Below are 15208 nucleotides of genomic sequence, written 5' to 3'. Positions count from 1 at the left end.
ACGGGGTTTTCAGGCGCGAGCTCGCCGCCCCCTTTCCCCACTCCACACATCCTGTTCTACTATTAGCGGCAATACCCAGCCCCTGCATCCATGTCACAGGCCTACAGTGATCTCGGCGCAAGAACAATACACTGCCTTTAGCAGCCCTAAGGTTGCTGTCATGTGTTAAGCTGCAATGCCAGTCCCACAATGATTGAGACCAGGCCCAGTGATTTCAGCTCTTGACCCACAAGCTTTATTTTACTGCCAGCTCTCTTCTTCCAGCTCCAGCTCTGTGTTTCTCCAGCTTCAAATGGCAGCACCTGGCTCTTGGCTCCAGCTGGGCAACAATTCAGCTCTGGCACGAGCCTCTGGAAGCCCACCCCACCATCCATATGCTAGCCCTGCAGTGATTTTAGCTCCCACCGAGCAGTCCCCAGTCACTTTGCACACCGCTGCATGAGTTGTCCTGGATGCCCACGGCCCCGTTCACAGGTCTAGTGCCTTTGCCATTTTCATTCAAATTGCCAGCCCCGCAGTCCACTTCCCAGCCCCACAGAGATTTCAGCCGCACCCCAAGAGGTGCCATCACAGGCGCAGGCAATATTCTAGCATCGACGGGGTTTTCAGGCGCGAGCTCGCCGCCCCCTTTCCCCACTCCACACATCCTGTTCTACTATTAGCGGCAATACCCAGCCCCTGCATCCATGTCACAGGCCTACAGTGATCTCGGCGCAAGAACAATACACTGCCTTTACCAGCCCTAAGGTTGCTGTCATGTGTTAAGCTGCAATGCCAGTCCCACAGTGATTGAGACCAGGCCCAGTGATTTCAGCTCTTGACCCACAAGCTTTATTTTACTGCCAGCTCTCTTCTTCCAGCTCCAGCTCTGTGTTTCTCCAGCTTCAAATGGCAGCACCTGGCTCTTGGCTCCAGCTGGGCAACAATTCAGCTCTGGCACGAGCCTCTGGAAGCCCACCCCACCATCCATATGCTAGCCCTGCAGTGATTTTAGCTCCCACCGAGCAGTCCCCAGTCACTTTGCACACCCCTGCATAAGTTGTCCTGGATGCCCACGGCCCCGTTCACAGGTCTAGTGCCTTTGCCATTTTCATTCAAATTGCCAGCCCCGCAGTCCACTTCCCAGCCCCACAGAGATTTCAGCCGCACCCCAAGAGGTGCCATCACAGGCGCAGGCAATATTCTAGCATCGACGGGGATTTCAGGCGCGAGCTCGCCACCCCCTTTCCCCACTCCACACATCCTGTTCTACTATTAGCGGCAATACCCAGCCCCTGCATCCATGTCACAGGCCTACAGTGATCTCGGCGCAAGAACAATACACTGCCTTTAGCAGCCCTAAGGTTGCTGTCATGTGTTAAGCTGCAATTTACACATTAACACACAAAATACCAGTGCCACAATTATGACAATAGGAGGTCCAGCGATTTAAGGTCTTTCAGCTCATGTCCCACAAGCTTTATTTTATCGTCTTTGTGCCAGCCCTATAGTTCCCGTGTTGTGTGCAGACCCGATCCCAGTCCCACAATGATAAGACCATACCCAGTGATTCCAGCCCTTTCAGTTCTTGACCCACAAGCTTTATTTTACTGCCAGCTCTCTTCTTCCAGCTCTGTGTCCCATTCCGCGTTTAGTCCTGAGATCCACAGTGAGTATCCCTTGTAGCAGTGACTGTTTCTGCAGCACTGCAGTCCCCACCCCGTCCCCAGTGATTTCAACTCCAGTCCCACAAGCTTTATTTAACTGCCAGCTCTTCTCTTGCACTTCCTGCTCAACATCTTCACAGTAGTGCCACACGATACTACTTGTGCTTCTCAGGACAGGATCTTTGTTTTAGCTCTAGTTCTTGAGCTCAGATCACAGCCCTCACAGCAATTTCAATTCCAACCATGCAGTTCACCTCCCCACTCCACAATCCCTATCCCAGCCCCACAGAGGTTTTACATCAAACCCTACCATATTTCTGTCTCCTCCAGCTCTGCTGCCTCAGCTCCAGCTCCTCAGCTTCCTACTGGCTGCAGCTAAAAGCTGCTCATGCTTCTCACTGCACCTTGGGGCTGTTGATAAGGCCACAAATCAGTTACTGCCATCATTACAATTTCAGTATCTCTAGAAGCTGTCCCATCCACCCACCCAGCCCTAAGTGGCAACCCTAAGTGGCATCCCAACTCTGGGGACACTGGAAGCCTGAAGCTCAACATCCACCCTCCCCCTCACCCTGGCTCTCAGCCCAGCACCTGCACAAAGGCCCCCTCACCTCCCCTCAGGCAGCTCCGGGGGCTGGGAACAGCCACTGGACTCCTGCCCCCCCATCCCAAAAGGCACTCTTGGGCTGGTTCTTGAGCCCTAGAACCCTCTGAGCCCCCACACCCTCAGCCCCTCGTTGGTACCATAGGGCAGGGGCTGGGAACCCCCAGGCATAACCTGCAGGCCCTGTGCTGCAGCTCCATGCCTTCCTCCCATGGCATTTATCTAGCCTCAGCATTTCCACCCCTCCACATTGTTTTGGGCCTGACTCATGCCAAAATCATTATTCCACACCCTGGGGTTTCATGTCCCCACTGCTCTCACAACTGGTGTTTCAGCCCCAGTCCCACAACCCTTACCGAATTAACATGAGATATCTAGTAAAGAAAACAAATCAAACCAAAAAGATGTATTAAAACGGACAATACTAAAATAACACAATTAAGAAAAAAAACATTACAAGTAAAAAGAAAATAAAGTAATAAAAATACAAAAAGCAAGCTTTATTCCTCGTATTCTGAACATTTCTTTAAATCCAGAAACCGCGAAGCAGCTACTTCCCAGCCCCCAGTGACAGCAGGCGGCGCCCCCCCCCCCCCACCGCGCCACTCCAGGCCCCACACCAGCCGCCGGCTACCCGAGCCACGCAGGGCGCGGCAGAAAGAACTGGACACGGCCGGCCCCAGATACTGCCGCAGGCGTCGCGCCCGTGCTCACCGGCGCTCCCTGGATCAGCTGCCGCGGGGGTCCCGTCCTGGCGCAGCGCCGCTCCTCGGACTGCGCATCCGCAGCTCCCGTCGCTCCCAGCTTCACCGCCGAACTGACGCCGCTGCCCCCCCAACGCCCGCTATTTATGCCCCACGGGCGGACAGCCAGCCAATCACAACCCGAAGCAGCGCCTGCCGGCTCCACCAATCCCAGCCCGCCCATTCCCGCCGCGCTCGGATCCGCGACTCCCCGCGGTCCCCTCAAGCGCTGCTCCCGCCGCCGCCATTGCTGTGGCCGCGTCCGCCCGCTCCCCGCCGCCTGCCCGTTTCCCTGGACCAGAACCTGATCCCGACCAGGACCTGAACTGGAAGCTCCCGGCCGCCCTTCCCGTCCGCAACAGCGCCTGCCGAGGCAGCGGCAGCGGGGACGCTGCTCCGCCGGCTCCCAAAGCGGCGGTGGCGGGAGCGGCGCCTCAGGCGTACGGGCGAGCGGGGCCAGTCTGAGGCGGCGAGCCGCGACTGAGCGGGCTGAGATTGGCGGGACCGCTTCCGGTTTGAAAGGGCGGCTGTGATTGGACAGGGCGGACGGAGAAAGGCGGGCCGTGATTGGCAGGCTTAGGAGCCGTCAGGCTGCGGCCCGTGGGAGCGTGAGGCGGAGCTCGGGCTGCCCGAAGGGCTCGCAGGCGGCGGCGGCGGCGGCGGCGGCGGCGGCGGCGGCGGCGGCGGCGGCGGCGGCGGCGGCGGCGGCGGCGGCGGCGGCGGCGGCGCTCGCGAAACCCCCGTCCCCTTCTCCGGCCCTCTCTCGTGCCCAGGTCCCAGCGAAAGGACCCCCGCAGAGCCCCTACCGGAGCGCCCCATCGGCACTCGGGGCAGGAGGCGGAGAGGAGTGTAGCCCGGGAGGGGTTCCGGGTCGTCTTTGCGACAGCAGGGCGGACTAGGGAGCGGCGGCGATTTGGTGAGGAGAGGGCTCGGGAGCGGGGAGGGCGTGCAGCGCCCGCTGCGGGCTCTGGGTGCCTCTTCTACCGCAGTGCTTCCGCTTCTGCGGGGACTTGGCCTGCCCCGACTGGCCGAGATCAGCACCCTGGCCAAAGTTAAGTGCCCGCGTCCCCCTGCCCGCCCTCCGCCTGCTGCGGGCCCGCTGCTCACCCTCGTCGTCGGATGTTATAGATGATAAAACAATACTGGCTTTCACATTCATAGATTAGCTTTTTGCATTACAAGTATTTTGATGTGGTAAAACTTATTCTTACTTTGAACTGCTTTGTATAGTGTAATATGCCAGTTTATGTATGCACTGTATATTTCATATGAATAGTAGCGTGATAAATACATGGTAGGCTTTAGCAAAATGTTAAAATAGAAACTAAAATACTTCTATGTAACTAACTCAGAAAATGGTGTAAAGCAATTATTCTGCTTCTTATAACTGCAGACTGCCCCTACCAAGTGATAAGATAATAGTGACACAAAAAGAGCTTAAGCATCCAAGAAGGATTTATCGACTCTTACCAGTGTTATCAGGGAGTGTGAAGCAACAGGATAAAACTACAGGAAGAAATAAAATATGTAGACCTAATTTACAGAACGTTCTGCAGACAAGTCAGAGGTTAAAACCAAACAAGAGAGTTCCTGGAACATCAAAAAGTCAAAGGAATGTTTGAATAATGTGTAAGTTAATGAATATGCCTGTAACCTCAGCAATGTAACAGTATATAGTGAACATGTTTTTAAGCTACCTCTGTGCTCTTTGGCTGTGTGCTAAAAGCATCCCAGTGCTGGATTATTTTGTCCTTTTATCCTTTATTAAAATTTTAAAAATTATAAAGAGTGAACTCTGTTTATCACATCAGTGAAGCTTAAGCTGATCTGCATCCAGGTGTTTTGGGACCTGCTGGGGCAGGCCATCGAGGTAAGCGTGGGGCTACCGCAGTGGAGGCCAAGTATTTCAACACAATAGCATAATCAGCAACGTTAATTAATTTTGTATTCTTCATGCAAGCCTCAGCCTAAAGAACGCTACCAGCCTCTACTAGGATTAATAATACGCATAGTAAGTGTTACTAGTATTAATATTTAGGTAAGAACTGTTAGTGTTAACACTGGCAGTCAGTGTGTTAGCTGGTGTTTACTGTGAAGCTCTGCTCTCCCACAGTATGACAAGATCCTGAAGCTGTCCTCAGGTGCACAGTTAAGTGAGCACTGCTGTCCTTACCACGGTCCCCCAATGGAGCCACGCTCCAGAGACGGGCAGCAGTGACTCTGCAGACGCCTTCCCAAGGTGACAGAGCTCGCCCTCCTTCCCATCTGCAGTCAGGGGATGTGAAGGCAACCATTGCTGTCCTCGGCTTCATCATCTCCACTGCAGCCAAGCACAGTATAGACAATGAGTCTCTGTCAAGTGAGCTGCAGCAGCTGGGACTGCCCAAAGGCAGGGGAAGCCCTCAGGGTGGCACCATCAGCCAGACCTGCTGGGATGTTGCTTACAGTTCCCAGCCCTGCCTTCTTCACACCCAGATGGAGGGCAGGCTGCCTGCTGTGCTGTCCTCCATCACCTCCCTTCTGTACCATCAGTCCCTGGGGGCTCCTCAGGTGCTTTGGTGAGGTTTGGCAGCTGCAGGTCTGGTGTGAGCAGAGGGATTCTTCTCTTGTCTCCCCTCATGAGCAAAGCATGCCAGCCAGCTGTGCTGTTTTACATGTGACTGACCCACAAAATTGCAGGAGACTGAGGACTCGTAACAGGTGCAGGACAGGTTCAAAAGCAACTTGGGACAAAACCTCTGTCTTTGTCAGTCCAAAGGGACAGCAGAGCTCACATCTGCTCACAATAATCCTCTGGGGAGTGGAGCAATGTCTGTATGGAAAGATGACTGGGGGTAAAATCAGTGGAAACCGAGAAGTTACATTTGTATCCTAACAGGAGCTATAATGGGACAGAAATTTTAGGGTAAAATACAGGTGCTGTTCCCAGGATGGAGCTGGGTTGGCATGCTCCACGATGATTCCCCATGCAACCATAAGGACCTGCTAAGGGTGGTGGAGTGGAGTGGGGCACCACAACCAGGCTCTGCCAAAATCTTTGCAGGGGCAGCAACTCCATGGTAATTTGAAGCTTATTAATTGCATAGCAAGGGCTATTTGGCATATGTAGGAACACTTTCCAACGTAGCGTCTGAAGACCAATTTAGAGGAGGCGCCTCTAAGTCAAAAGCCAGCCAGACCTTATGTTCTTAGCACCATTCATTTAGAAGAAATCCTGTGACATTTGCAAATTTAAGAGGTGACACCCCCATTCAGACCATGGCTCCTGGGTGCGAACAATAGCTCTTTTCAACAGCAAGGAAATCTGCATGCCCTAGTGTCTCAAGGTCACTTCACCTGAGAGTCCAGAGACCCAAATCCAGCCAGAGTCCTAGTTCCCAAAAAACTTCTGCTATAAGAAATCCTTCAAAGTGTGCAATTCTAGGAGTGGAAATCCTACAGGAAACACGAGGCTTCAGGCTCCAAATGGGATCTCTTTTCCACACAATGGAAAACTCAGCAAGCCCTTCTGGCAAGACCAGTTCACAGGAGGCCCACAATTCTCAAGGGCCAGGCTTGAGAGATCCGACTCCATGGAAGCTTTAATCTGAGAAAAATCCTGTGATGTTGGTACTTTTAAAAGGCAGAATGGCACATTTAGACCCTGACTGATGCTTTGGAGAGTGATTCTTTTACACAGTAAATAATGATTTCATTCCAATGTCTGTAGGTCACTTTGGAAACAGCCCCTGAAACCCAAGACCAAGAAGAGCCATACTTCATGACAGCTGCCATCTGGGAGGAATCCTATGACATTTGTGATTCAAGAAATTGAACCCAAAATTTCAACAGCTGATATGCAGATGCAAAAGACTGCTGTTTTCCTGAGATAAGAAATACTCCAAACCTAACATTCTGAAGGAGTTCAGAATACACACCCAGGACTGCCATACCCCCCAAAGCGCTACCTCCTGGCAGATTGTCTCTATGGTAAACCCTGTCACACTAGAAATGTTAGGAAGCAGAATCCAAACTACAGCACAAGCACCTGTAAGGAAAAGGTACCTCTGTTCATGAGATAGAACCCTTTCTGTTCCCTTCAGCCCCTACAGCTGTTCTCATGCTTTCAGGGCACTTGATTGGTTCATTCCTAGATAAAACTTATGTCTTTATTTTCAAACATATTACCCATCTCTAGTCAGAGTTTCCTACATTCCTGTATACAAATAAGTGGATAGAGAGAGGGTTTCTTTCCAAATGAATTTAGAGATAAATTCCTTTTCTTTGCCAATACCTATAAAAATGAAAACCTTGACAGGTTTTAGTATTCTACACCCATCCCTCCCTGTGAAATTTATGGCAGTTTTGGGTCCCTCTGGGAGACGACATCCAGCATGTCATGCTGGACTGTTCTAGAGAGTAATTTTCAAATGTAAGCTTAGCAAAGTTTGAATTGACTTGAACAGAGAAAAAACCTACAAGTGAACACCTACACCTGCCTACAAAGAGCTAACAAGCCCCTGGCAGCTACCAGCATCAAAGCACAGCGGATGTTTCTAATAGAGGGTAAGGATAACAATATCACCTTCTGTTCTCTCCAGCTTCTTTTCCCTGCAGTCATATTTTCCTTCTTATGATTTTTTTAGTCTCTGTATCTTCTTGGACAGCACCGAGCCCGACGACAAGGATACGAGAGTCTTTCCCTGCCGGACGGAGAGAACCAGGAAAACAGTTAAAATAAGAACAGGGCAGTTTGAAATTCGTACTTGCAACGAGAAGCAGCACCTAACCAACAGAACAAAAGTAAACAAAGCACGACACCTCCCTGGGGACAGAAGACTTATAAACTCGCCAGGATTTACAATTCTAGCCACCAACCCCTTCAGGACAGCAGCCAAGTGTCCCCTGGGGTGGTGCTGCACCAAAGAACCATCTGAGAGGTTCCAAAGAGTGAAATGCACAATATTTTGCAAAGACAAAAAATCCTGCAAAATAACAAAAATACAATAGATGTAAACTACAGGGCAAGAGTACAAGTGTTACCTTTGGGAGCTGGAACCATCCAGGTGAGCACCTGATAACTGGATCCTCACCAGAGTTTGAACCCTTCAGGACACAGAAGGGTTTTCCCCAGAAATTTCACAGACTGAGTTTTGATAGAAGCACGCTCGCCGGATCCTCAGAAACGTCACCCATTCTCCAGGCGTCTGGAGAGAACTGCAAATGGCTCTCACGTAGTTGTAGCTGGTTCTGTAAGGTCTCAGGGTGAATTTCACCAGATGGAACTGAATTGGGCAACTCCCAGTGAGACAGAGGGAACCCAAAGCTTGTTTTACCCAAACCTTGGGTAAGCACAGCTCCAGCAAATACTGAGGAAACAGACATAACAGGGTAAAAATAATAAAACTATTGCTTTTTCTTTAATCTTGCCTTTTTTTGTTTTATTCAGATGAGCAAAACAATGAAGGAGAAGGTGAAAAACTCACCATTACTGAACATTTCATCATCTGTAAGCTGAGCATCCTTAGCATAGAGGACTCCAGAGTTAAAATTCACTGATCCCTGGGAAATAAAACCAAATATATGACAAACAGTCAAACAGAAGGCGTAAAAATTTGTTTCCTCTACGGACTTTCAAGTACATATCTTTGTATATATCCTACACATTACAACATACACTTTACACCATCTCCTAATATATAATAATTTACCTTTAAACTTTGATAGTATAGTGTGGAGAAATGGCTCCATGACAGAGGTCACGCAGACATTCGCTCGTTAGCCGACCAGGAGCTGGGAAAGTACCGAACACAGGTATTTTTGAGTTTTGCACCTGCAAGATAGCGTGTGCCTGGGCCTAGCTGGGTAGGATAACAAGTAGACAGAGAGACGTGGGAAATAGGGAATGTAGGCCCAAAGGAATGAGGAAGAGTTGATGGTATAGTTTAACCAATAGATCGCTTGGCTTACAGAATATTCATAAGCTTATTATGTGCTATATAAGTGTCTGATACTCTCTGCAATAAACATAGCTTGCTGATCTCATATTGAGTGTCCGAGTCTTCCCTCACCCAAGAGTATAGCATAAAATTATTAACTAAAATTGGTGATCTATTATTATTAAGTTGTGCTTAAAGTTATTTTTGCTGTCATGTTCAAAACAATTTTTTTTTTTTTTACTGTAATGAATGAGCAATTGATTTCAAAGTCATCACAAGCCCATCAAAAAAACAAAGCTCTATTCACCGGGCAGGTCTGTGAGCTAGAGGGTAGTTAGGCTTGTACTTACCTCTTGCTCTTCATGAACCAATAAATCCTGTCAACAAAACCAGGATCTTTAGCCCACTCCTATTAAAGATTCTACAAGGATGATGGTTTGATTTGTGTTTAGAAGTTTAGATTTAAAATGGCCAGTCCAATGGATAAATAAAGACAGTTGAAGTAGTATTACTTTACTCTTATTATTATTATTATTGGTATTAGTATTATCAGCTACTGGAAGAAACAAACCAGTAGTATCTATACTTAATTACTTCTATTTCCAGAAAACAATAAAGAAAAAGAACCCAACCAAAAAAAGTCACTTCCTACCTTTTGTATCTCAGGATGATGAATTTCTCTTGGGCACTTCTCCAATTTATCAAGACTCATAGCACTGAAAGGCAAACAAAACAGTGCTTTATAGAAGGCCAAGTGCACGTTTCAAGGCTGAACCACCAACTGACTGCAGTGACAGCAGTTACAACATGAATCAGTCCAAGGGCCTCTCTTAAATGGAATGGAATGTTTTGTGGAACTGCCATTTCTTTCCCAAAATACTAACTTCCAACACTTCCTAAACTTATTTTGCATTTTAAAAACAGAAATTAGTAAGACTCTGTGTGGACATCAGGTTTATTTCCTTCTAATGCACAGAGCTCTGTTCCATCATCCTTCACTTTGGCTCTACACAGAATCATGGTGAGCTTTTTAGGAGTGCTCAATAATCAATTCTATTTCTTTTCCTAGTTCTCTCTCTTCTTCAATAATTAAAGGCAAGTCAAATGAAAAATGACAAGTTCAGCATCAGAGTCACACTTTTCCCCTTTGTCTGCTCAAGAACAGGCTTTAAATCCACTTATTGCTGCCTTCAACGATTCAGACTTGCAAAACCATTCTTACATGTTTTACAGGTTTATCATAAAACCCACAGAACACAAGCTCTGAATTACAGGAAAAGGTACACAGGCAAATATCTAAACTGATTACTTATTTGAAAACACATACCTTAATTCAGATTTCACCCAGAATGTTTCTGTGGGACACTAAGGGAGACATATTTTGTGAGTACCCTGTAAACGAGAAAAGCTAGCATAGATTACAGGACATACCCACTTTTTCTGCATATTCAAATAGAATTATTAATAAAAACAATTAAGTTTAAAAAGAAGGAAGATAACCAAGGTAATTTTACTCAGCTATATTTACTCCCGATTTAGAGAAAAAAAAAAAGGCCCGGGTGCTGCAAAGAAAAAAAAAGTGAACCACAAACGCTTACAGTAGAATTTTAAAACAATCGCTTGGATAAAAGAATCTTATGGAACGTGAAGTAGAAAAAAAGTGAAACCACTATCAGACCTGCCTATTTTCTCACCACTGTACAAGAAAATCCTAAAAGCAGTATGAAGTCACTGCCTAAAACCGGTCATGGGATGTAACCAAGAACAATTTAGGCATTTGCTAATCTAGACAGAAACCTTTTCTGGATGCAAGTGTCAAATCACAAGTTTTGTCTCTCAGAAGCTCGACAATGCTGGAAAGCATTTTCCCTGGGGCTCGGGAGGGCAGGGGCGGAAGGGGGGGTGACTTTGCAGCTCGCACCTGTGCCATCCGAAGCATACAGCCCGCCTGCTCCCTGCGCTGGGCATTCTCCCGGCCATCTCTGGCTTTACCGCCCAGCGCCGCTCCATCCGCTGTCACGGCACAAAGAGCCACGAGCACTAACGCAGGCAGCAGCCCCGTCATGCCGGCGATATCGCAGCGCTCCCTGCTCGCAGCGCCCAACACGGGCGGAGCCGCCTCCTCCCGCAGCACCGGCAGCAGCCCGAGGGAGACGGCTGCAGCTCGGGGGCTCCTCCGGCGCCTCCGCCAGCCCGAGGGCGGCCGCCCCACCGGGACCGCGGGAGCGCCCGGCGCCGCTCACCCGGGGCGGCTCCTGCAGCTCCCGGCCCGCGGCAGCAAAGCACCGCCTCGCCCTCCGCCATCGGCGGGCGGCAGCGCCCCCGCCCCCGGCACCGCTGAGGGAGGCCGAGGAACCGGGCGGACGCTCATTCCGCACTGCTCAGCTCCGGGCGGGCGGCCAGACGGAGGCTGCGCCCCTCCAGCGTCGCCGTCCCGCGCGGGAGAGGCGCCGGCAGCTGCCCGCGCACAACCCCGCGCGACCGCCTGGCACGCCAGCCACTCATGTGCCGCGTCGGCCGTTTCGTCACACGCCGCGCCGGCAGCACAGCCTGCCGGGAGATGGAGTCTCGGGCTGGCAGCCACGGCTCCGTCCCCCGCCACCGGCAGCTGCAGTCCCTCCTGGGCATCAAACGGGTCCTTCGCCCCACGGCGGGGAAGGACCTGAGGCAGCACCGCTCCTCCCGAATGCCCTCTCTTTTCCCCTCCAACTCTTTTTACTTTTTTCACTCTGTTTTTCACCACTTCCCTTCCCTCTTCCTCTCCTGCTTCCATTCCTTTCCTTTCCCTTTCCTTCCCTTCGCCTTTCTTGTATTTGTAATCTTGGTTTACCTTTCCACCTTTAGAATAAAAAAGCAGCAGTAGAAACTTTCAGGCGACCCGGGAGTAAAAAAAAAAAATCCAAAACGAAAATGATATAAAGAAAACGATTTATTCCCTGGGAGCCTGAAATTTTCTACTGCTGCACGTGACAAAGAGCTTTTATTCCTTCTTATAGATTGTTGATATTTTATATATATTTATAGTTTATATTGATGCATTATATTTATAACTATATTTAATATGCACCTTATTCAAAAAAATACGGAAATTATTTTTTAAATTATTTACCATATCTACTGCTACAACTTATTTTTCCTTATATTTCTAATTTTTATATAAATCTTTAATGTGTTTATGATATATTTCTATACTTATATTTCTACCTTTATATTTGTATTTGTATTTGTAATTTTTACACTAAAACCCCTGCTTTGGCAAAGAAAAAACAAAACCATCCATTATTTTAAACTACCTAATTTTTTTTTATATTTATATTTATCATAATATACAACAAATGATAGATATAGATAGATAGATACATATATCACATCCATATTTATATCTATTTTATATCCTTTTCCTATAATATTTTTAATAAAATATATGCAGTATATTACGTGTATTATATACTTTACAATTCATGTTATTTTACATTTACAATTTATTATTAATTTTTTATATATCTGCATATAGTTGCAATACATTTATATATTTGTATTTTTGCTTGGGTTGTATTTACATTTATATTCTCTATTCATATATCTATAAACATACACAATACTCTATTAAAATTAGAATAACTTATTGTAACATATAATGACTTATGTTACATGTTAAATTTTAAAAATTGACCGAATATATAAAAATAAAATTGGCTCATTCCCATTGCTACACATCTATTTCTTTTGTTTCAATATAGTTAGAGTCATAATTGCATATTTAAAATCCAATTCCTAAATGAAATGACAGAACAAACACCATCAAATTCCCACCAATATCTTCCAAAAACATCAAGGTACCTCCAACACCCAAACAAGTGTCAGCGAAAAAACAAAGAACACTCTTTTCAATAACAATTCTCATCACGACAGAAAAATGGAACCAAAATAAAAGAAAATCCTATAGAAACACACACAGCAAATTACAAAAAGTACTAAAAAAAAGTCAAACCAATCTACTCAACTCAAGCCAGTGCCACTCACCCTGAACGACGTTAACAAAAAAAAAAAAAAAAACAACAAAATTCTACCTCTACACTAACTCAAAGAATAAACAATCCTCTGTAAAGATAACTTTAAAACCTGAACTAATTAACAAAATGGAAAAACATCTCAACCAGAAAAAACTAAGAAATTAACTACCCAAATAAATAAATACTTTAGAAACCCACCATATAAATACCCATGTTCCCAAAAAAACCCCTGATAAACAATACTCAAATACATTAAAAGACAACAACAACAACAAAAAAAAAAAAAAAGAAAGAAAATAAAGAAACCAACAACAAGAATAATACCAAAAAAACAGATAAACTGAAATCTGCAACAAAAAAATTATTCCCAACTGAATAAACCCATAGTGCCTCAAGCTATCAAAATAAAAATACCACCTAGGTACAAACACAAAGACTAAAGACAAAGGTAACCATAAACAATGTCCCCAAATTACCCGTAACCATAAAACATACACTACAATCAAACAAACCAAACAAATAAAAGCCCTGGAAGACGATAAACACACATGCAATTATCGAGATTAAAAACCCGCTGCTATGAACGACACGACGCTACCCCAAGCCGCCCAAAACAAACACTACACACTCACGCTAATAAAAGCCACCGCAACAGAATTAAAATGCGAACCGCTGCTTCACGCTACGACCCGTAAAAAACATTGCGCGCCCTTCTAAACATAATACCCCGGCAAAAAAAAAAAAAAAAAAAAAAAAAAAAAAAAAATCCGACTACAAAACCCAATCCGAAACGAACCTTTATCATCCCTACCGGCACCGAGAACCGTGCCGCTCAGGAAGAACACCGTACCCCTTAGCGGACACCCGCTGCAAACCGAACCCAGCGATGCCATCACCGCCTCCAAAGCGCCTCCGAGCCACGGCACCGCCGAACTTGGAGCGGCCGAACCCCGCGCTCGCTGCCGGCCCCGGACGGAGCGCGGCTCCCGGCAGGAAAGCGGCTCCTGCGGCGGCTGCTCCGGCGCGCGGGGCCGGCGCCGTCCCGGGGAGCCCCGCCCGCTGCCCCTGCCCGGCGGGGCCGGCACCGGGCCCGGGGCTACCGGCGGCGCCCGAGCCCCGCGCCCGGAGCGGACGGAGCGGCCGGCACCGCCCGGGCCGGCGCAGCAGCGCCCGCGCCGCCTCTGCCGCCCTTGGCCGGCCCGGCCCGGCTCCGCTCGGCTCCGCACGGCTCGCACCGGCGCGGCTCCGCCCCTGCCGCCCTCGGCCGGCCCGGCCGCGCCGAATCCCCCGTGAGCCCCGGCAGCTGCCCGGGCCGTGCCAGCAGCGCTCCCGAGCGGGAACGTTCCGCACCGGGCCGCGGGCACGGGGAGCGCCCTCCAATGCAGCGGCACAGCCCCATTGCAGCCCTGCAAACGCTGCCGGAGCTGCGGCTTCCCGCAAGCCAGCCCCGAAACCGCAGACGGGGCGCACCTCACTTCAACAAGGGCAAAGAAATGTGTTCTCCCCTCCAATTTCACCCCCTAGGAGAGCAGAAAAGAAGGGGCGGTCCTCAAATGAAAGCCTTCGACTGATGGGAAAGGGCGATTTCGACCTCCATTCAAACCCTTGAAAAGGAGGGACACCAGGGCTGCCCCCTCCATTTAAACCCGAGGGTGGTGCAAATGGGGTGGCTGCCTTCAAATCAAACCCATAACACCACAAGAATACTTTTCCCATTCCCCTTAGAATAGAACGCAGGGATTCCCTGTCACCCCCGGGATACCCCTAACAGCCTGGAAAAGGCAGCTTTTCCTGCAATCAACACCCTTAAAACCACAAGTCAAGAGGGATCCCCTCAGGTCAAACGCAGACAATAAAAGAAGAGGAGCTGGTTCCTTCTCCTTAATCCCTTTTGTCCTCATAAACTCCACTTTTCTTCCTGGGGATCCGGGGAGGGACTGGCAAGATGAAATTGCAAAGGGGAAGGACAAAATTCCCCGCTCCAAACCCACACGGGCTCACCTGTTCGGCTGCTGCTCCCCGGCACAAAGATTCGTCCCCGGGCGCCTCCTTTAAGCGATGCTCCACGTACCCAAGCGCGGATCCAGGTGTTGCCCCCGACCCTGTGGGAAGCTCCCGCAGTCCTTCCATGAGACAGCGCCAGGAGCCGCCCATAAACCCCTCCACTCAGCAGCTCCATGCAAAAGGGAGCTGAGGCAAAGCCTCCCCCTAAAACAGCCTCGCCCCGGCAGGAGCCGGCCCCTCATCATCCTCACACTCACACCTGGGCTGCTCCAAGCCCCCG

General features: G+C 48.7%; 1 long non-coding RNA gene across 1 annotated transcript; it reads right to left on the bottom strand.

The window, feature by feature from the left end:
• Nucleotides 1-3902: 3902 nt before the first annotated feature.
• Nucleotides 3903-9546, bottom strand: LOC131084383 (uncharacterized). Its single transcript, XR_009114568.1, has 3 exons — nt 8459-9546; nt 7558-8341; nt 3903-5805 (listed from the first exon to the last, which is right to left on the bottom strand). It is a non-coding gene; the product is annotated as an uncharacterized LOC131084383 (long non-coding RNA).
• Nucleotides 9547-15208: the final 5662 nt, after the last annotated feature.

Source organism: Melospiza georgiana, chromosome 6, assembly GCF_028018845.1.
Source record: "Melospiza georgiana isolate bMelGeo1 chromosome 6, bMelGeo1.pri, whole genome shotgun sequence".
In the NCBI taxonomy this organism is placed as follows: Eukaryota; Metazoa; Chordata; class Aves; order Passeriformes; family Passerellidae; genus Melospiza; species Melospiza georgiana.
This window is presented reverse-complemented; position numbering and strand designations above follow the sequence as displayed.